At 42.0% G+C, this 22,138-nt stretch overlaps 1 protein-coding gene and 1 pseudogene across 2 annotated transcripts in view; one reads left to right on the top strand and one right to left on the bottom strand.

Moving 5' to 3' along the window:
- Window positions 1-22,138, bottom strand: part of LOC144644462 (acid-sensing ion channel 3-like) — a 176,890-nt gene that overhangs the window by 80,037 nt on the left and 74,715 nt on the right. The gene's annotated exons all lie outside the window — the stretch shown is intronic.
- The window catches only part of LOC144644485 (uncharacterized), a 26,149-nt pseudogene continuing 13,193 nt past the window's right edge, over window positions 9,183-22,138 (top strand). Inside the window, exons 1-2 of the transcript XR_013569123.1 lie at window positions 9,183-9,496; window positions 20,821-21,590. The product of XR_013569123.1 is annotated as an uncharacterized LOC144644485 (transcript). The remainder of the gene's footprint in view (window positions 9,497-20,820; window positions 21,591-22,138) is intronic.

The following is a 22,138-nucleotide window of genomic DNA, read 5'->3' as shown; positions in this document are numbered from 1 at the left end:
TGACGTCACGTAACTTGAGACTAACTATAGTTAAACTTAAGTTATGTCGTAGATGTGACCGCAGCCATTATTGTGTAAATCTTATCTAAAAACAACAGATCTTTTTTCTTATAAAAGCTGTGATCCGTGACCTCATCAAGTTATCATCTCATTACTTGCGCTAGTTACGGTATTCAGTTTTCAAATAAAGTCCATCACCCATGCAGTCGTGTGGGTTCTTTAACGTCCCCTGTTATAAGACTGAAGATACAGGAGACGGGACCTACGATTTATCGTCCTTTTCCGAGAAGACTAGAATGTCTAATCATTTGCAGATGAAATTATAAAGGCAGCACATTCTCCTCAGTTATTTTAAGACCCTGAGTGTTGGTCCGGTCTGTAGATAATTTAGCGACCGCGCGGTAGAAGAGAGAGAGAAGAGAGAACTTGTTCTTTAATTTAGCGACCGGTAGAAGAGAGAGAGAAGAGAGAACAAGTTCTCTCTTCTCTCTCTCTTCTACCGCGCGGTCGCTAAATTATCTCGCAAAAATAACGCCTTAAAGGGCTCGGGTGGCAAAAAAACATGACACTGAGACTCATTCAACGTTTCATCTAACTTTTATTGAATCATTTAGAGTAAATATTATATTTTGTAGTAAATCGAAGCCGAGACAATGTTTCTCTATATGTCTTCTATACACGCCATTGATTTCAACATATGACCTTTGTCAACAATTATTAACCACGAACACATAGGGTGGTCTGCCTGTGGTCCTACTCACTAGTATTTCGCCATAAAGGGTACAAGGTGACAGATCCTTATTCAAAACACTTTTCTTGCTGCGATATTAAAGTGTTGCCATGACACCGTTAAGTTTTTAATGCGAAATTTAAAGTGCCCGAGAAACTTCTGCTTTGTGTACCTAATTTAGTCACGTCGTTTTTAATTGGTCGAGACATAAGAACATTAACTTCCTTTTTGCGACTTTTTTTGCTTGTTTACAAGCGAAAATAGGAGAATAGCAGTTATGTGGGGCAAAATTTGGAACATTCTTGTCTACTCTCAAGGGACTTTTTTAATTTCTCAAGGGAATATTTTAATTTCTCAAGGGATTACTTTCCGCTGTGGGTGATCACGCGATCTCGTGGAAAAAACGTGACTTGTCACATTTACAAACGTTATATAACAATGTTAAAAGTGACATGTCAGCTTTCTTATCTCAACGCACGTGTGTCTGAAAGGCGATCTATAAAAAGCGTCGCACAAACAATGGATTGCGTAACTAAAACACGAATAAATAGCCACTAGCACTTACATCGTTTAAAAATTACAAACGTCAAAAATAAACCATACCAAAAAACTTGCTCTTTTCAAAGATATTATTGAAGTTAAGAGAATGTCTCCTTTAGATCCACAAACTTAATTTGGCTCAGTAAATAGAATTCGCTCAAAATCCCTCCAGTAATTTCTTATTATTAGTAAGTAACAAATATGGAATTAGACTGGAGAAAAATTGTTTTCTTTATGAAATCTGGATGAAAACCTTTTACACCTTCTGGTGGCCTCGATGGCCATTGGCCGGATCGTGAAATTTGGTAAAGTCCAACCATTCGCTCTAATACAAATATTGCAGCTACATCGCTTAAATACCGATACTTGTGAACATCAAGCCTTAGCCTTTTAAACTGGATGAACCGCATTGAACAACTTTGCTTATCAAGGAAGAGACGAGGATCTAAAGTTTGGCTATTTTGGATGTTAAAGGCCAGCTCAAATTTCCCTTAACTTTATGTAGTAAAATATCAAAAGTGGCTCGTACTCACAAGTTAAACTGCATATCAGCGGCAAGCTCCATCCTTCCGCTCTGAGAATATGTAAAAATATTTGGCCGTTCTCTACTCCTTCGGTTGTTGACAAGGGGCAAAACAAGTGCTACTCGGCGGATTTCGTCATGTTAGGGGTGGTGAATGGTCCTTTAAAAACTGCGGGTCTCGCAAAATTTTAGCCAAATTTCAGGGGTCTCGTAGTCTCGTATTTTTCTTTGACGCCTTCTCGGAGTCTCGATTACTTTTGAAAGGCTAAAAAGGTCTCGGGCTCGCAGAAAAGATATCAGTCTCGCTGTCTCGCAAAGTCTCGCATTAACCATTCGACACCCCTCATGTTGTCATCTTAACAATTCGAACCAACTTCAGTACCAAAAAGACGAGAATTTTGTTAAATCACTAATACATTTATCTCGCAGTGAACGAAGAAATCACCTTGCAATCCGCTTTTATCTGAACGGAAATTATCACGTCGAGATAGTCCATTTTACAGCAACTTTTACAGCAACATATCGATCTTCTACCGTCAGCCATCTTGGTTTTAACATCCGCTGACCAGTTTAGTCGGTCAGTATAAAACACGGACTGCGGACTACGGACTACGGACTACGGACTGGGTATAAAACACGGACTACGGTATAAAATGCAGACTAAGCATGCAAAATGCTACCAAACGTGACCTGATGTTAAAAATAACTAGAAGCAAGGCTGAATAAACTGAGCATCAAAGTTGTCTCACCTTCTCGCCTAGCTCGATAAAGTTAGCCTTTTTCCTACAGAAAGCCTGCTCGTAGATTACAGCAAAGTACTGTCAAAACACATTAAAATCCCTCCAATTGTGAGGAACTTAAAATTTGTGTTTGTTTTATTCGCTTTAGTCTTTGATTCTTGGATCGGAGTTGCAGTGGAGACTCGACTCAAAACTTAATATAATGTTGTCGATTTCATTACAGATAACTCGAACCTCCTGCTAAACTCGAACTTTCTCCGATCCTCCAGGTGTTTTTTCCCTAATAATTTAGTACCCTTGCTAACTCGAACTCCCGATATCTCAAACGTTTTTCGATCTCCTTTGAAGGTTCGAGTTAGTTATCGTTATTCAACTGCATATCTGGCCAGCCTCAAGCGGCAGGCACGTGGGAGTTTGACAAACAACCCTAATTTGCATGACAATGAAAACCGGGTTGCCAGTAGAATTTTTTAACTTCTTCAGTACTTGAAATTTCGTACCTCTTTTTTGGTATTACAGAAGTCCGAGGGGTGTTGAATAAGCGAATGGCGAAACGTTAAAACAAACCGTGTGTTAGTGTAGCGAAAACAAGCAAAATTCGGCAAAATTCGTACGTGTCTGCCACGTGAAGCCAGACGATAATCCTCTCAACATTCGAGTTTGGAACCGGAGTTTTGAATCGCAAAATCGAGCTGCCGTTTTCAGTCTGTGTCCGAGCCAAGTGGCCCATACAGCCGGAGCTTATCCCGGTTTCCGTAGCATTAAGCGACTAGGAGTGTTGCTACTCCCCCTGGATGGGATACTAGTCCACCGCAGGGTTACCCCCCAGCAGTAAATTCGCCGGTACCCATTTATACACCTGGGTGGAGAGAGGCACTGTGAGAGTATTGCATGCAGCCTCTTTTCGATTCTTGTTTCAAGTTTATCCGTGGCTCCACCCGATTTTTTTTTATTTTCCTTGAAATTTAAAACTAAACGTTTTGAGCTCATTTGCATAAATTCATAAAAGTTGTTCTGCAATGTTCCCTTTCGTAAGCGGTCAACTAGATTTTTCATGGGCTGTCCGTCGCTATTTTGTGCAGGCCTTTATCAAATATTTATTACCCATAAGGCAAATTGAAGAAAAAGTCACGCGATTTCCAGGTTCCCTAAAACTAGCATCCCACGCAGTCCTTTTTTACTGACAAAAGAAAAAATGCGGCGGTTTAAGGCTTGAAAAAATTAATTGTAATATCCTAGACATGGGTGGATCTAGTGGCGTTAGATTGGGTGGCTAGCCACCCCCTTGATCCAAAAATTAACAGAAAAACATGAAAAATATAAAGAGAGTGAAACTCGATAAGGTGTTTATAAGGTGAAGGGATATTTTGCTCAGTATCAGTACAAGTGTCCTAGGTTGAACGCCCGTCTATTGTGAGTTAAAGCAAAGCATTGTCCGTCGGTGGCATCTTCTCAATGAACGTTCTTAAGACAGAAAAGTTCAAGCTTAGTTTGGTTAAGGAACAAGGACGAACTCTCTTTGTCATAAACGATAATAACCAGCCGTTCAGTTTTTCGGAAGTGCTCACAGTCGGCATCAAAGGACTCAATCGCATGGGAGGCTAAAGAGGGAAGTGTTTCTGTTTCCTCTTTAAATGCCTGTCAAGTCTGCCCTTTCCCCTAAATCTGGATGTGATGTTACAACCAGACAAAGCGTGGAACAAGGCAGAGAGCTTTCTAGGTACAGATGGAGAAATCGTAACTGGTTGGCGGTGTACTTATACCTGGTTGGTTCTCAGTTGGAAACTGGAGGAGACTGATGCCGGTAACAAGAAAAGAGCCGCTTTTTGAAGGCTGTCTAAGGCACCAACAGTGAACAGACCTTTCGCAGGCAAGGGATACAACTCCATCCTCGTCAAAGTGCTCGCACTCTTCAAGCTGTGTGACCCTGACATAGGAAATAGAAATTTCCCGCTGGTGTAAATGCTGGATGATCCGCTTGCATCTCGTCAATCTATGCATGTTCAGGTCAATGTAGACAGGCGGAGGCGGTTCACGCTCCCTAAAGTGCCTTGTTTCTGTATCGGATTCCTTTGATTTTTTTCTATGTGTTGTAGACAATAGGCTGATCAACGGTAAGGCATGCTTTGGACTCGTGCTTATCTTTCTTTTTCAAACCGTCTCCATTGAAAATTAAGAACATTTAGGTTTTGAGGCTAGATGGTAACGACGCTTCTTGACTATTCTCTGGAAACGATCCATAAATTTATATGCCTCGTTGCTGAAAATGTATTTTCTTATTATTGAAGCTGCCGTAGCTTGACCAAAACCTTATGCGACCTCTGTGTAATCTCGTTTCTTCAAGGCTTCTTTAAGCATGTTCCGCTTCCCTGGGCGGCCACAAACTACAAGCGCATAATTACCATAATAAACATTTTAGATTACTGCATCTAAAAATTGAAATTTTAGCGAAACCTTCAACAATGTCTTCAATTTATATATATTTTTACAACATTTAAGCATAGAACTGCAAATTACTTACGGAGTAGAGGAATATTTGCTTCTGTCCAACTGTCATTGCATCAATTCAAAATGGCGTGGTAGCGGTGAATGAGAGTTTGTTCGTGGTAAAAAACGTTTAGCAAATTTTGCAAATTGCAAGAAAAAATTCAGGTGGAGCCACGGATAAAATTATTTAATGGTCATTAAAGAATCATTCTGCAAAGTTGCTTTTATCAACCATGTAACGATTTCTCCAAACATTTGCGCTAAGCGACCTGACTATACGTTTTCGACAGTAAAAGGTAGCTTTTCACGTTGATGATTTCCCTCAAGGTTTCTTCTCTTTTATTTTTTATTTTTTTTAGTTATCTCACGTATTGACGCTATAGATATCCGAAGTAGTTATTTGTCTAGACGCAGAGAAAAAATTCAAGTTGAAAGAGTGCAGATTGAGCATTGCGTCTTCTTTTGAAAACCAAGCACTTGTATATGTCGCAAATCCAATATGGCGGCGGAAAGCTCGCAAGTAAATTCTCGGAATCTCACCGTATATTTCTCAGAAAACATCCAGTGGAACGGACGAATGTTTTGAAGGCGAACCAATCAAATTTCAAGAACGATGAGAGCGTTAAATAAGGTAAGCCTCTTCTTTCACAGATACCGAGCAGAGCATTTTTGAGAGAATGCAGTGCCGTAGCAAGGGTAAAATAACTGGGGGGCACGCGAGCGCCGGAGGCGCAAGCCGCTATGGGGGTGTGGGGGAATGCACCCCCCCCCCCTCCCAGAAAATTTTGAAATCTAGAGGCTTGGAAATGCTATTTCCAGCGTTCTCCAAGAGCTATTTGTGATTTACGCAAATCGCGAATTATTTTCTTCCTACACTGTCTCAGCAAACCAATGCACATTGAAGAGAGTATAACACTTGCAACGTCAATTACAAAATAGAAAACCGACTGTCTCTGTATCTTGAAACCAGCAAATGTTTCACTTTTCAGAGTCATCATAGTGAGTTCGTAGTTATCAAACTGTCTGAGTTGCCTTAGAGACAAACGTAGACTTCATCGGCAGGTCGTTTTTTGAAAACTTCCCAAAGTTTAGTTCGTTTAGTTTATTTTAGCCTTGCTACGGCACTGGAATTGTATTTATCGTGAAAGAAAAATAAATTTTGATTTCGCTGTGAATCTTGACGAGCAGTTTGTGTGCTTTTCTTCGTGCCGCCTTCAACAACCGTCGATAAAAAAAGTCGTTGTTTCTAGCCGTGGTTTGCATTTAAACGTATTTTATATGCTCAGTCCGCATTTTATACCGTAGTCCGTATTCTATACCCAGTCCGCAGTTTGAGTCCGCATTTGTGTTTATACCCAGCCCGTAGTCCGCAGTCCGCAGTCCGCAGTCCGCAGTCCGTGGCAAAGTCCGTGGTGTTTTATACTGACCCACTAAACTGGTCAGCGGATGTTAAAACCAAGATGGCTGACAGTAGAAGATCGATATGTTGCTGTAGAAGTTGCTGTAAAATGGACTATCTCGACGTGATAATTTCCGTTCAGATAAAAGCGGATTGCAAGGTGATTTCTTCCTTCGCTGCGAGATAAATGTACTAGTGATCGAACAAAATTCTCCTCTTTTTGGTACTGAAGTTGGTTCGAATTGTTATGATGACAACATGGCGAAATCCGCCGAGTAGCACTTGTTTCGCCCCTTGTCAACAACCGAAGGAGTAGAGAACGGCCAAATATTTTTACATATTCTCAGAGCGGAAGGATGGAGCTTGCCGCTGATATGCAGTTTAACTTGTGAGTACGAGCCACTTTTGATATTTTACTACATAAAGTTAAGGAAAATTTGAGCTGGCCTTTAACATCCAAAATAGCCAAACTTTAGATCCTCGTCTCTTTCTTGATAATCAAAGTTTTTCAATGCGGTTCATCCAGTTTAAAAGGCCAAGGCTTGTTGTTTACAAATATCGGTATTTAAGCGATGTAGCTGCAATATTTGTATTAGAGCGAATGGTTGGACTTTACCAAATTTCACAATCCGGCCAATGGCCATCGAGGCCACCAGAAGGTGTAAAAGGTTTTCATCCAGATTTCATAAAGAAAACAATTTTTCTCCAGTCTAATTCCATATTTGTTACTTACTTATAATAAGAAATTACTGGAGGGATTTTGAGCGAATTCTATTTACTGAGCCAAATTAAGTTTGTGGATCTAAAGGAGACATTCTCTTAAAACAAATGCAAGAGATGGGGGCTTCTTTTAAGGCTTCTTTTTTAGGCCAAATTTGGTCGCTACAAGCGCCCATTCTATTTCGTCATCAGCCTAGGTCGTTAGGGACGTGACCTCGCGTTGACAGCAATGTTGCATGAATCGGCTTTACAACATGCGATCGTATCTACGCAGTTCGAGTGGAATTCCAGTCAAAGACAGCAAAATTCCTTCGTATTTCATCTTCAAATATAATTCGATAGCATTCACTGTAGATATGGCTTTTGTTTAATCCACGAAGAAGCTGTCTTGATATCCGACCCTCGCATAGACTGTCCACAGCCCTCTATTTTTCGTGTTTTTCGATCGATGAGCGCTCGGTGAGAACGACGAGAGACCTGGACGCCAGCACAAAACAGAAGAAGCAAGAGGGTGGGGGCGGGGAGCGAAAAAACGCCTGACTCGTCCCCAGTCGTCTTCATACAGCACGCGGCAAATATACAGCGGAGGGAGAGATTGCCGCGTGCTATATGAAGACGACAGGGGACGAGTCAGAAAAAACGCAGCTTGAGTGTATCGATTTGTTTACGCAATGTTTTCTCCGACAGTAGTCGGAAATATCCGTATTTTTTTCGTGCTCTTTCGTGGAGCAATCGTAACGATACGGCCTTGAACACATTGAACAGCGGTCTACCTATAACAATTCAAATATGGCGTCACAAAAACAAAGCGTCGAACGCATATTTTGCTGTTTCATTTGCTAATTTCGCTGCCATAATCGACTGCCTCGAAAGGTCCTTGCAATTTTAAAGTATAGAATTGTCAGATCTCGGTGAAATTTGCACTGTTTATTTGTGTAATGTTGAGGAATATGTGTATAAATACCCGGCGCGGACGAGCCATTTTTGACAAAATTATATGGCTGCATTTCCTCCGCGAAGATAGGAAATTGTTAAACTAAACTACAAAGCAACCGTAATGATAAGTTCGAAGAACAATGCACAGGATAAACCTTCGACTCATACTTCATGCAAAAAAAGTCGGTATCTCGAAGAGACTTTGATTAAAATACCAGCGGAGAAAGTTCTGCTCTGTGTACCAAAGTTACTCACGTCCATTGTGTTCTAAAGTTAGACACGTTGTGTTTTTATTTGTCAAATAATTAAATTAATCTTAATGGCTCTTTCAAAATGAACGAGAAACTCCTGCTCCGATTCGTTTACTTAGTTCAGAGTCACGTCGTCTTTTAAATTGGTGGAAAACTCCTGCACGTCAGTTTTCAATTGGTGCAGATATTAAAAAAAAAATGAACTGCATTATTAAAATACAGGGCACCCAGCAGACCGTTTCGGTGTAAATGCGGGTAAAAGTATTTCGGTCCCTAAAATTTTCTGAAGTTTGAAAGTTCAGCTAGTTTATCCGAAAAGATACACTTTTCTTAGCGTTTAAAAATAAGGCCTTAAATCGCACAACGTAAAAACGATGTTTCGACACCTATAGTAAAATTTTCTCGTTGGGTGCCCCTGAAAATACCAGAGAAACTCCTGCTCTGTGTACTTAGGTTACCCACGTATTTTTTTAAATTGGTTGAGAAATTAAAATATCTGAGAAACTTCTGCTTTGTTACTCGCGTCCGTCTTTAGACGAAATGACGAAATAGCGACATGTGGACCATTTTTAGTTGCGACATGACAAGCTTTGAAATTGAGGCGGGAGACATGTATACCTACCCTAACAGGGCCTCTTTAATTGAATAAGTGAATGAATTCGAGAAAGCATGCTCACAAGAATCTAAACGCGTGACGACATTGTGTAAATTTTATTTAAAAACAACATTTGTTTTCATAAAGGGCTGTGATCCGTGACCTCATCAAGTTATCATCTCATTACTTGCACTAGTCACGGTATTGAGTTTTCAAATAAATCATGCAGTCGTTCATGATCAGCATTGAACTTGTTTATTTGAGGCATCAGTTAATTTATCGGAACACGGCTGGCAGACCCTCAGTGGTATCCGAAACAACGTGGACACAATTTTACATGCGCGGTGTTCACAGCATCTAATCTTATATTTCAGCGAAGGTTAACATAACAGCTTGACAACAACAGAAAATGGTAAACTGCAACAGACTTCAACATCGCCCGGACAGTGCGTTTTCGTGGTTCGTCAGCATCTGTGCTTCTGTGTGTCAGATTTTGAATATTGGTTTCGCTATAAGCTTTGGCGTGCTACTTCCTGAGTTAATGAAGGAGTTCAGCGAAACCCGAGCGAAAACTGGTAAGTGCCTTCATAGTTTTTATGCATGGCGCCTCTAAAAATTTACATTTGCACTGCTATTTATCCCGCTAATCCTTCTACATGAATCAAACGTGCATTTAATTTGATGGAATTACGATGAAACAGAAACAGGGTAAATTTGTAATCATGAAGCTGAACATAGCACAACTATTGGCCAAGACTGATTTCTAAAAACCAAGCCTGTATTATTGATAATCCAACGGACACTCCCGTAAGCGGACAGCTCTACTTACGGCCGCCTTGTTTGAAACCCCGTTTTAACTTTCATACAAACTCTATATTTTTACATTCTCGTAAGCGGACATTCCCGTAAGCGGCCGCGGACACTTTCAGAGACTTTGACTTTTTCTTTGTTTTTAAGCTGACACCCAAAAGAAAATCCTATAAACAACCTCTGTATCTTGTTTTTCTTATTAACTTTACATCGCCGTTCGTCACAATGATTTTACAGTAATTACAGAACCATATTTCAGTGTTTGTTTTGTCGTCATCCACGTCCGGTTACACTTTGAAACACCACTTGTTAGCTAGGCAAGCTCCCGTAAGCGGCCATCTATCCCCTTCACCTCTAGTGGCCGCTTACGAGAACCATTCTCGTAAGCGGCCAGCTCCAGTTACGGACACTTTTTTCGCGTCCCGAGGGTGTCCGCTTACGAGAGCTTCGACTGTATTAAAAACAGTTTTTTAAATTTCTCTACCGATTAAAAACAACGTGACACAGAGCAGGAGTCTGAGGAGTTTCTCGTGCATTTTGAAAGAGCCAATAAAACTAGTTTAATTTGTTGACAGATAATGTCAACAAATGTGACTAACTAAGTACACATGCCAAGTACATGTGACCAACCTATATATTTAAACCACAAAACAAACCTGACTCTGAACTAAGTTCACAGAGCAGGATCGAGGGCAGGAGTTTCTCGTGCATTTCTAGTCGACAGATTAAAAAGCGATGTGACTATTGTAACGCCATAAATTCTCCGATAAACTCAGCGTTATAACTTTGTTTAATCACAACAACTCGAATCTACAACTGAGCACATGGTATTGCACCATCAACGTGTCACGTGACTAAATAGTTCTCTAGGGGGGTACCCTAAGGCGCTAGCCTAACATTACACCACTCCCCCCTTTATGAGCACTGTCGCAGTGCGTGTCCACTATGAAAGTCACTTCTGAGTGTTCTGAAGCAATTTGAATGTAACACAACAAACTAAAAGTCTCTAACGACTGTTCATGAACATGACAAATGTCCACAGTTCTCAGGCAAACATTAAAACACCTGAACTTGTCAATTTGCTTTATCTGTTCCATAAAGTCTATCAGTTCTTAGTCATCACTGGAAAAATAAGTTAACCAGCCACCGAAGTCCCGTACCAATTTGGTGGCTTCCGCTGTCTTGAGGGTCTTCCACGAGCACTGGAATCTGCCTCAGGTACAACTTGTCCAGTTGGCTCCACGGTTTGACGACTGAAATCCTCTGGGTTACTGTTATCTGCACTAGCCATTGGCAATTCCACTTGAGGTTCAGGTTCCCTCACATCATCAGGCTGGTCACGGTTATCACCCCCATTGCAATCACTCTGAAGTCTCGGGGTAGCATCATCATTCTCAGGTCTCAGAGTAGCACCAGTTTCCTCTCCTCCCAACGTCGACTCCGTTTCAACAAGCTCAACTCCCTCTCCATCACTAACTGGAGCTGACTGTCTATCTTCGACAAAAACCGGAGAATCAACATCCGATGCCTCTTTACTCTCTTCTCGCTGATTCGATAACTCTGTCTGCCTTTCTGTAATCTATCCCTCCAGTGGAGGCCCAAGGTAAGGCTTTAATCGGTCTGAGTGAACAACCTTTGGCTTTGCCTTCTTGCTCTTCTGGATTCGGTAAACAACATCTGATAGCACTGATATCACCAGGTAAGGTCCCTCCCAAGGACAGTCAAGTTTAGGGTTTCTCCCTTTCTTTCTCTTCACATTGTGCAGCCAAACAGAATCACCAGTACTGAATGGTCTTCCAGCAAGTCGTTTGTCATAGTTCCTCTTCTGGTGCATGGCTGCCTTGTTCAAATGTCGCCTAGCCAAATCATGTGCACTGGCCAACCTCTTTTGAACAGCCTGGGCATAGTCCATCTTGAGCGGCGACGCATCAGGAGGTGCCTCTGTTATGGCATCCAAGGGAACTTCCAGTTCTCGACCCAGCATTAACAGATTAGGCGAAACCCCTGTCGACTCGTGTACAGCACCTCGATATGCCATCATGCAAGCTGGAAGCTAAAGATCCCAGTCCTTTTGGTCCTCGTTAATCTTTCCACGCAGCATTTCAACAAGAGTACGGTTAAAACGTTCCACCTGCCCATCAGATTGGGGATGCAGTGGAGTGGTGCGAGTCTTCTCAATGTCTAACAGCTTGCAAATTTCAGCAAACACCTTTGATTCAAAGTTAGTCCCTTGGTCGCTATGAAGTTGACGGGGTACACCGAAGCGACAAATGAACTCGTCCACTAACTTCTCAGCAACAATAGTGGCCTCCTGGTTTGGTATTGGGTAGCTTTCAGTCCATTTAGTGAAATAATCACTAACCACCAGTATGAACTTGTTCTTCCGTGGAGTTTCTGGCAGTGGGCCAAGAATGTCAATCGCAATTCGTTCCATGGGAGCTCCCACCACGTACTGTTTCAACGGAGCACGACGTTTCTTTCCCCATGTTTTCTTTGAAGCACAGACATGGCACCTGGTAACCAGTGAGTGAACTGCTGATGTAAGTCCTGGCCAATAATAACGAGACTGAAGAGCACCTATGGTCTTTCGTACACCGCGATGACTAGTTGTCGTGTGACTATGATGAGCTTCGAAAGCAGTCTGTCGGAGACTCTCCGGAAGAACAACCTGGTCAGTCGTCTGATCTCCTGCGTCACTTACCCATTTGCGACAAAGTACACCATTTCTGAAGAGCAGCCTGTCCCATTGTGCCCACAAGGCCTTTACCGCACGACTCTGAGGTGACACATCCTCCCACAGTGGTTTCCTTTCACTGGCTTTCTTCCATCCAATAATGACCTTGAGATCAGAATCTGCTTCCTGCTGCTCCCTCAAAAAGGTGGAATTCCACGTTGGTTCTAACTTTACAGTCCCACAACGATCACCAACAGGACCTTCACAGTTTGCAGGTTGTTCATTGTCCTGGTTTGGGGCATGCACCTCAGTCTGGACACCCACATGAACAAAAGTCACTTGCTTCTGTGACTTCCAACCTACACACCACTTACAACGGTCATCACAAGGTCGACGGGAGAGCGCATCAGCATTCTGGTGTTGCTGTCCTGATCGATATTGGATCTCAAAGTCAAAAGTACTTAAGAATTCAATCCAACGTGCCAGTTGTCCTTCAGGGTCTTTTGCCCTAATGACGGAACGCAAAGGGGCATGGTCAGTTCTTACGCAGAATCTTGCACCCTGTAAGTAATGCCGATGTTGCTTTACAAACTCAACAATTGCCAATAGCTCACGACGAGTCACACAATAGTTCCTTTCAGACTTGGACAATGTCCGGCTCGCAAACGCAATAGGTTTCTCCACCCCATCCTGAAGCTGCGATAACACTGCACCAATTCCATGGTCCGATGCGTCGGTGTCTAACACAAACTTCCCCTCTCTGGTCGGATAGGCCAGGACTCTACCGGACGTAAGTAAACCTTTTAGGCTGTCGAAGGCCAGCTGACATTGCCCTGTCCAAACAAACTCTGTCTTAGCTTCTGTTAGCTTATGCAGTGGTTGAGCTACGGCTGCAAAATTAGGGATGAACCGGCGGTAATACGAGGCGAGTCCAAGGAAACTTTTGACCTCTGTGCTGTTCTCTGGAATGGGCCATGTACGAACTTGTTCCACCTTTCCAGGGTCTGCAGTAATGCCTTCTTCTGTGACCACATGTCCAAGGTACGATACCCGTTTCTGAAAGAGGAAACACTTCTCCGGCCTAAGCTTAAGTCCTGCACATGCTAGTCGCTCAAACACCTGCTTCAACCGCTCTAACTCTTCTTCAAACGTGCGTCCCATAACAATCACATCATCAAGGTAAATCAAGCAGATCTTCCAATGAAGGCCCTTTAACACAAGTTCCATTAATCTGGCAAATGTACTTGGTGCATTGCACAGTCCAAATGGCATGACATTCCACTCATACAACCCGCTTGGAATAACAAATGCTGCCTTTTCCTGTGTGTTCGCATCCATGGCCACTTGCCAGTAGCCAGAAGCAAGATCTAGCGTGGAGAACCATCTTGAGCCGCTTAAAGCAGCGAGTGAATCGTCAACTCGTGGCAAAGGAAAGGCATCCTTTACAGTTGCTGCATTTAATTGGCGGTAGTCGACGCACAGCCTTTGGCTACCATCCTTTTTACTGACCAGCACAACCGGAGAGGACCAAGGACTTGACGATTCTTTTACCTTCCCTTTCTGCAGAAGGTCGGCAAGTTGTCGTTCGATTTCATCATGTTTCCAAGGAGAGGTGCGTCGAGGCTGTTGTCGGATTGGGGGCACATTGCCTGTTTCAATTTTGTGCTGTGCCAGATGTGTGGTGCCCAAATCCCCATCTGAGAGAGAGAACACATGTTGGTAATTGTACAACAACTCCTGTAGTCTCTCAGTTTCACTGTCAGTCAAGTTCTCAGTACTCCTTTCAAGAAGTTCCTGTAAGGTCTCTGGTAAAGTCCTTTCAAATGTTTCCTGTGATTCATGCTTGTTGACTACTCTAGCTTGGCTCACAACAGTCTCACGATTCTCTTCAGTAAGCTCCAGTAGGGTGACATCCATAACCGGCGTAGCTAGGGCTACCACAGTCTCAGCAGCCAAGTTGTAAACTTCATCAGAAACATTGAACACACGCAAAGGGACCACTCTGTCCTCTCTCACATCCACCAGAGTCCTTGCAACATAAAGGCCCTTTTGTTGCAAGTGTGAGCTGAGGCAAGGCTCTAACAATCGCATGCCTAATTGAGACGCCTTTGGATTTAAGGTCGCAGAGCGCTTGTGAACGGTGACTGGGACAACCACTTCAGTGTGAGGTTCAATAATTGTTGACCTTCGCACCATACATCTGGAACTGAGAGGTTGGTTCTTGAAATCAGAACAGTCAAACACTTCTCCATTAATTGAAACCTGGTTTTTAACAATGTCAATCTGTGAATCAACTTGCGACAGGAAATCCATTCCCAGAATACCCTCATCCTCAATGTCAGCCACAATTACACACATTTGAAACTCTTTAGTACCCAGATGCACTACAACATGTCCCACACCATGTGTTTTGGCTTGCTGACCATCAGCTAGGGTAATAGCAGAATGAACTGAACTCAAACTGAACTTGACACTGTCAGGTAAGGAATCAAAAATCTTGAATGACAAAATGGAACAAACAGCACCAGTGTCTATCAACCACATCACACGAGTTCCTCCAATGAAGCCTGGCAGATAAAGACCTCGCAATTTATTATTAACTTGTGACCTTTTCATGGGAACAGCATTGTTCACATCATGTCCAAGTGTAGGGCCAACATCATTCCTATTCAGGCATCCCCCGGGCCCTTGGGTGACACCCTGCTCGCGTTTCCCGAGTCTGCACTGACTCTATCTTGTGACTTGCTTTTTGGGCAGTTACGACGGTAATGGCCAAATTCTTTGCAATCCCAGCATTGACCATTTCGATTAGGATAACGTGGAGCATTTGGGCTTCCAGAGGTGTTCAGGGTCATAGTCTGGGAAAGTTGCTGAATCTGCTGGACTAATTCTTGGAGAGCAACTTGCTGTGTTTCCTGACGCTGTTGTTGCATTTGAATGTCAGATCGTAACATGTCCAACTGGGCTCTCAACAAATCAGGCTCCTTTCCAACTTCATCCACTGAGCGAACCTTTGAAGAGCTTCCTCGCCAATCACCATCCAAAAGACGAAATGCTTCCAGTTCACAGGCCAGTGTCAGGGCTTCGTCCATAGTTTTTGGTTTATCCCTCCGTAGTCTAAGCCTGTCATCTTGATCTTTGATAGCGTCAATAAAATGCTGAACGGCAAATCGCTCTTGGGTATCAGGAGACAAATCCTGGTAAGCTAGACTGGACATACTCCGAATATCTGCAGCAAGAGCTTGAACACTTTCGTTTTCCTGCTGGCAAAGTTGTGCAGACGTGCCTGGTGCAACTCGCGTTGTTTTTCAACACCGAACCGAAGTTCCAGCTTGTCAACAATCTTCGCGTAATTTCTACAATCGCTATCAGACATGCCATTGAGCACCTTTTGAGCTTCGCCGCGAAGACTTGCAGCCAGGAATACAGCAGCTTCATCTTCGTTCCAACCATTAACAACAGAACAACGCTCAAAGTGCTTTAAATAATCTCGTAGCGACTGAGTACCATCATAATCTGCGGGATTCTTTACAGGTTTGCTAAACTTTCGGCGATTTGTAAACAAATCAGCTGAGTTATTACTCGGTTCGCTCTCTGACGACGCGAACGGATTTGAAGAGTAAGTACCTGAATTATTCAACTGGTTCTCTGATGCGAACGGGTTTGCAGAGTGGACTCGGCGACTTGAGCTTTCTAAATTTACTGATCGATCCAAAGATAAATCGGACGTAGGTGTAAACGGGTTTCCAGATTTAAAAGGGTTAACTGGCGTTGAACAACTCATACCTTTGACTCCTGAATCCACAATTGAGTTTTCCGCCATTGCAAATGGACGAAACCACACAAGTAAACACACCAGCAAAATCTTGAGGCAGAACCTCACAAATCGACAAAATTCGGTCGCACAAACCATCCAAATAGTTCCATCGACTACAGGTTACCGTAATGTTCGGGTTTTCTTCACCGCTGCCACCAATGTAACGCCATAAATTCTCCGATAAACTCAGCGTTATAACTTTGTTTAATCACAACAACTCGAATCTACAACTGAGCACATGGTATTGCACCATCAACGTGTCACGTGACTAAATAGTTCTCTAGGGGGGTACCCTAAGGCGCTAGCCTAACATTACACCATCTTAAGGTCTACATGTGACCAAACTAAGTACACAAGAGCAGGAGTTTCTCGGGCATCAACAAATTTGATATTCTCGTTTATGAAATAACCCGTTCACCCCCAAACAAATCCTTTAAATTTCTATGTATAGGTAATTACTTGATTTTTAGTGCAATTTGGATTAAACCCTAAGCACGAGTCAATTTTTCAGAGGCTAGTCTGAAAAATTTACGAGTGCTTATTTTTCCCAAATTGCACAAGGAAAATTATGTGATTACTTATTACTTATTTTTTTTAATTGGTCGAAAACTCCTGCTCGTTTTTAATTGAGTCACATATTAGAAAAAATGAACTGCATTAATACAATACAGGGGCACCCAGCAGACCGTTTCGGTGTAAATGCGGTAATAGTATTTCGGTCCCTAAAATTTTCTGAAGTTTGAAAGTTCAGCTAGCGTATCTGAAAAGATACACCTTTCTTAGGCCATCCCCCTTTTTTTTTTCTCTGTTTAGCGTCGTCCGACCGACCCAGATTTTTACGTTTTCAAAAAAAAAAAAAAATTTATACAGAAGGTATAGAAGGCAATGACACATTATTGCGGGCCCAAGAGAGGCCCGCAACCGTAATCTTGACAGTGACCAGCGGATTACGTTTTACGCGTGCGCGCCACGTTAATAAAAAGCGAACAGAAAACGGAAGTTGAAAATTTTGTTCTTCCACTAAGAACGATCGGAATGCAAAAAATGTGTCAATCACGACAGTTTGTCGTAACACCGGAAGAGAAAATCTGTTCTCCAAGAACGATTGTCACATAAGATCTAGGCTTCTGTCACATGGAAGATTGCAAACATTACAATTTGCAGACTTGTTTTACGGGTGTTGCTTTTGCGAAAATTTGCTCTGATTGTATCACGCATAAACTACGGCAAAGCGAATGATTCCAACAACGGTTATTCTCGAGAAATTCGTTATAACACTGACAACATAGCGAGTTTATCGACCGAGGAAAATCACATCTCAATTCACACCGCGTGCTCGACTACAGTTCACTAAACTGTAAATCCGACAAAAAACAACTCTGACTGGTTCGCGGCCGGTTAGCAGCAGTTAAGCGTGATTTATCATTAATCGCGCCACGTTAATAAAAGGCGAGCACAACATAGCGAGTTTACCGACTGAGAAAAATCACATCTCAATTCACACCGCGTGCTCGACTACACTTCCCAAAACGATAAAAACATGCATTCCTTGCGTGACGCGTTACTCGGGATAATTGTCTTTTGTCTATTTGATCATTTATTTATCGACACTGCCATCTAAAATTACGCACTCTCGTATCAGTACCTTTTCTAAGTGCGTCAAGGCCCGCACTTTCTAACCTGTGGTTACCACTAGTTTTAAATAATGTTTCATCCTTTTTACGCTGTTCTTGTTTGAGTTTAACCACGACGTCGATTTTTCCTTCCTCCATTGCCGCCATGTTGACTTTGTAACCATGTCTTCTTGTTTCCAGGCTCCACGGACATTATGCTGAGGTACCGGGCCTCGTAGTTCCAGACTCCTTATCCACTATTCCGACCGACCGACCCAAAATCAGAAAACACATACGACGATAAACGAAAAAAAAAAGGGGATGGCCTTAGCGTTTAAAAATGAGGCTTTAAGTCGCACAAAAAAAGACACTAATAACGTAAAAACAATGTTCCGACACCTTTGGTTATAAAATTTAACGCTACAAAGCCACGACGTTTCGACCTCTCCAAGGTCATTTTCACGGAGTAAAAATATAAAATTAGCATAAATATACATAGTAAAAAAGCAAAAATGTCACGAACGCTAAAATGTAATAAAGTATGTAAAAACAAGTGTTTCCGTAGCTTGAAGTCTTTTTTCACATTTTAACTTCATGAATATTTTGTCACTTATTTTTACATTTTTATTGCATTTCAGCATTCGTGACATTTTTGCCTCTTTACTTTATATTTATGCTAATTTTATATTTTTACTCCCACTTGAAAATGACCTTGGAGAGGTCGAAACGTCGTGGCTTTGTAGCGTTAAATTTTATAACCAAATCAATATCTTAGAAATTACTCATCAAGGTTCTGACACCTATAGTAAAATTTTTCGCTGGGTGCCCCTGAAAAAAACAGAGAAACTCCTGCTCTGTGTACATAGGTTGCTCATTTTAATTGGTTGAGAAATTAAAATATCTGAGAAACTTCTGCTCTGTTGCTCGCGTCCGGATGTCATTTTAGCTGAGCGATATGAAACCCACCTTTGAAAAATTGACAGTGAACGCCTGAAACAGCGGACAGCAGTCCAACCATTATCGCCCGCCGAGGTCGAGCAATCGGTTGAGAAATGTTTTGCGATCGAGAATTTTTGATCAATTTAAAACACCTTTCCTTACTGCGATATTAAAGCGCCCGATAAACTACTGCTTAGAGAGGGACCAAAATAGGTTTGGCCGGATGCGGAATGGGGCCTAAACAAGAGGGGATGCGGGATATGAAAAATTTCAGTGGCGGAATACGGGATGAAATTGTTTTGGCGGGACCGGGGTGTGCTACTTTTTGTAGGTGGGATGTGGGATGTTCTGAAATTTAAGGTGAGATAAAGTATCAAACACAATCTTTGTTGATAGATAAACTTTGTTTCGGTGACTATTGTGTTTCTACCAAAATAAATAGTTTTGATTTCTTGACCAATTATAAACAACGTGACTTAGGTCTACAGAGCTGGAGTTTCCCAGGCACTTTATTGTGAACGAAAGGATTAGCGCGAACGACTTTCATGGAGTAAATGATATTTCTCAGATGGAGAGAATTTATCAACCGTGAGGTGCCTGACATAAGATTGATTTTTTTTTTGTGCTAAACGCCGAGACGTTGCGAAAGACCTATTTAAACACAATCAATTGATCATGTGTAAACTCAGTCTTGTGCATGTGTAAACTGCTAAGCTGCATGTAAATCATGGGAAAAGGTTATTTGTTTTATAAAAACAAGAGGAAGGAGGCGTCCACGATTTTACTTAAATGAATTTAAATAACAGACTAAACAAGACAAGATCAAGACAAATCTAAGCACAATCTTGAGGTGCTGTCACTGTCAGCCGTAAAGTCTAAGCACAACCCTGACAACCTTGAGGTGCTGTCAGGCGAAAATGACGGAATTTGAGTGGCCGGGGGAGGAGGAGGGGAGGGGGGAAGCTTAAACGGGAACGCCTAAACGTGAGCCAACTTAGGGGGTCCTGAGGTATGCTCCCCCAGGAAAATTTGGATACCGGAAAATGCACTTAAAACTAAAAAATATTAAACGTTCAGCGCTTAACATTTTGTTGAAGAAGTATTGCTTAAAAAATTAAAATTAATATTGACCCTTCAAGCCTTATGTCAAGACACGAACTTTTCTCAACATGGTGGATCGGAGTACCGGTTACTTAGAGGTTACAAGAACGAATAAAAACAGAAAAGGCAATTCCCTTTAGCAACTGAACTAAAAAAAAAAACCGTATCGTAAACTTAACTAAACTAAACTCATTTGTTTGGATCGAAACTGCCCAATGATGAAACAGGCCTTTTTTCCGGAGAAGTCCGCCCGCCCTTAAAAAGCCAGGGCACGATCCTGTAGTAGCCAAACATTATTCGATGATAACAGAAGACTTTTAAGACAATTGTCTGCATTCGCTTGGTGTTTATGCTCTCTTTTTAGAAACTTCTGTTAATTTTGTTCTTCACAAACGTAATCAGTAATATGTCGTCCAGAAACGAAATGTTTTCAAAATATTTTCGTTACATTATATAGTGTTTTTCTTGTTACTGTAAACAGGGGGGAGGGGAAGGGGGCTAAAGCACATCCCCACGCCCCCCCCCCCCTGCCCCTCGGCGGGTAAGTAAAAACAAGCAAGAAAACTAAACAAACCCCTACAGAACAAAGCAAAACTGAAAAGGGAAAAGAAAATCAAAAGGGCCAACGTGTCAAGTGAAAAAACTAAGTTCTGGGTGTTTTGGAGAAGGCGAACTACGAGGGTTAAATTTTTGTGAAAACTATTTAAAACCGATAGACGCTGAATAGATTAACAAATATCAACCCGGAATCGCAACAAATAAAGTTTTACTTTTTTTGCGTAAATCAAATTTTTGTTATAATTTCTGAAATTTATGTTTGGCTGAAATCTCTGACGATTCAAAGTAACAATCGGCGTTTCTTTGCTCCATCTGTAGCAAATATAAGAGCTGCGTGATCTTGCGCTTACGTTTACTACTGCTTACTATTTTTCTCTGCAATTTCAGTTTGGGTTGGATCTCTGGCACTTTCACTGACATTTTTTCTTGGTCCCCTGGGATCACTTCTCTGCGAAACGATTGGATGTCGCTTCACTGCAGTTGCTGGATGTCTGATATGTGCTGTGAGCCTGTTGATAACTTCATATTCCTCCAGCCTTCAATGGATGTTTGCTACTTATGGCTGTCTGTATGGTGTGGGATCGGCCTTCATGGTTTCATCCTACTTTCTCATAACAGCTAAAAATTTTCGTAGATGGCAGTCTCTTGCAGTGGGGATCGTTTCAGTTGGGGGCAGTATCGGAGTCCTGATTTTCGGTCCTCTATTACAGCTCCTGATTGACACGGTCGGCTGGAGAGGAGCTTATAGGATAATCAGTGTACCATTCTTTGTAATGGCGTGTGTTTGTGGAGCAGTTTTCGGTGACCCGATCCAAGACCCTTGTGATAGTACGCCACAGAAATGCACGGAAAACCCGAGCGACTTAAAAGTCCTCTCTGTCGAAGCACTGTCAACTATGGACACTGGAATTGTTAACTTAGGCCACGTGGAAGATTCGGAAAATACAGAAATTCGTAACGGCGGGGTAGAAAACAATAAAGAAAGAAAAGAAGATTTCGCCAAATGTGGTCACCAAAAAGAAATAAAAAACTCCAGGAGGAGAAGAAAACTTGGGGAATTTTTGGACTTCTCCGTGTTTAAGGTTCCATCTTATACAATCGCGGTAATAAGTCTTACAGTGATGAATTTTGGACATTACATACCGCAGATACACCTGGTAAGTAGCTATTGGTCAGTGTCCATACCATTATTAATTCCATTTCACTTGCCCGGGCATTGAGAATTGAGAGGAATCCTTCCTCCTAATTATAAGACGGAACTTTATAATAACATGTAACGTTATAAGCCATGAAAGAATGAGTAGCCGGAGGTGGATTGGTGGGATAGAGTTAAGGGAAAGAGAATTCACTCAGAAATACAAACAGGTACCAAAACCGGTGCTGGAGAATTGTTAGGGTACGTAACCTTACAAATACCGAGGGTAGCTTGCAAATGGACTAACATTCCATCTGGCGGAAGTTGCAATTCTCCCAGCTACATCATCCTACAGAAACCTGAATTGTGTTGAATTGTGTAATCCTCTGGAAAAACGCTTTAATTTTATTGACTTATTGATAGTTTAAAGCTTAAAGGTTTTGTTTGAACTTAAAATTCAAAGTCGCCGGCGGTCTAATTAATTTGCGGTTGACATAGTAATGCGTTGTTTGAACCGCTTCTGAAGTTCGATCGCCCTAAAGCCTTGCGAGAAATTGACCACCAAAGGAC

The sequence above is a fragment of the Oculina patagonica genome, chromosome 2 (genome assembly GCF_052425735.1).
Source record: "Oculina patagonica isolate OP01 chromosome 2, crgOcupat, whole genome shotgun sequence".
NCBI classification, from domain to species: Eukaryota; Metazoa; Cnidaria; class Anthozoa; order Scleractinia; family Oculinidae; genus Oculina; species Oculina patagonica.
Note: the sequence above shows the minus strand (reverse complement) of the source record. Positions and strands in the feature narration are given on the sequence as shown.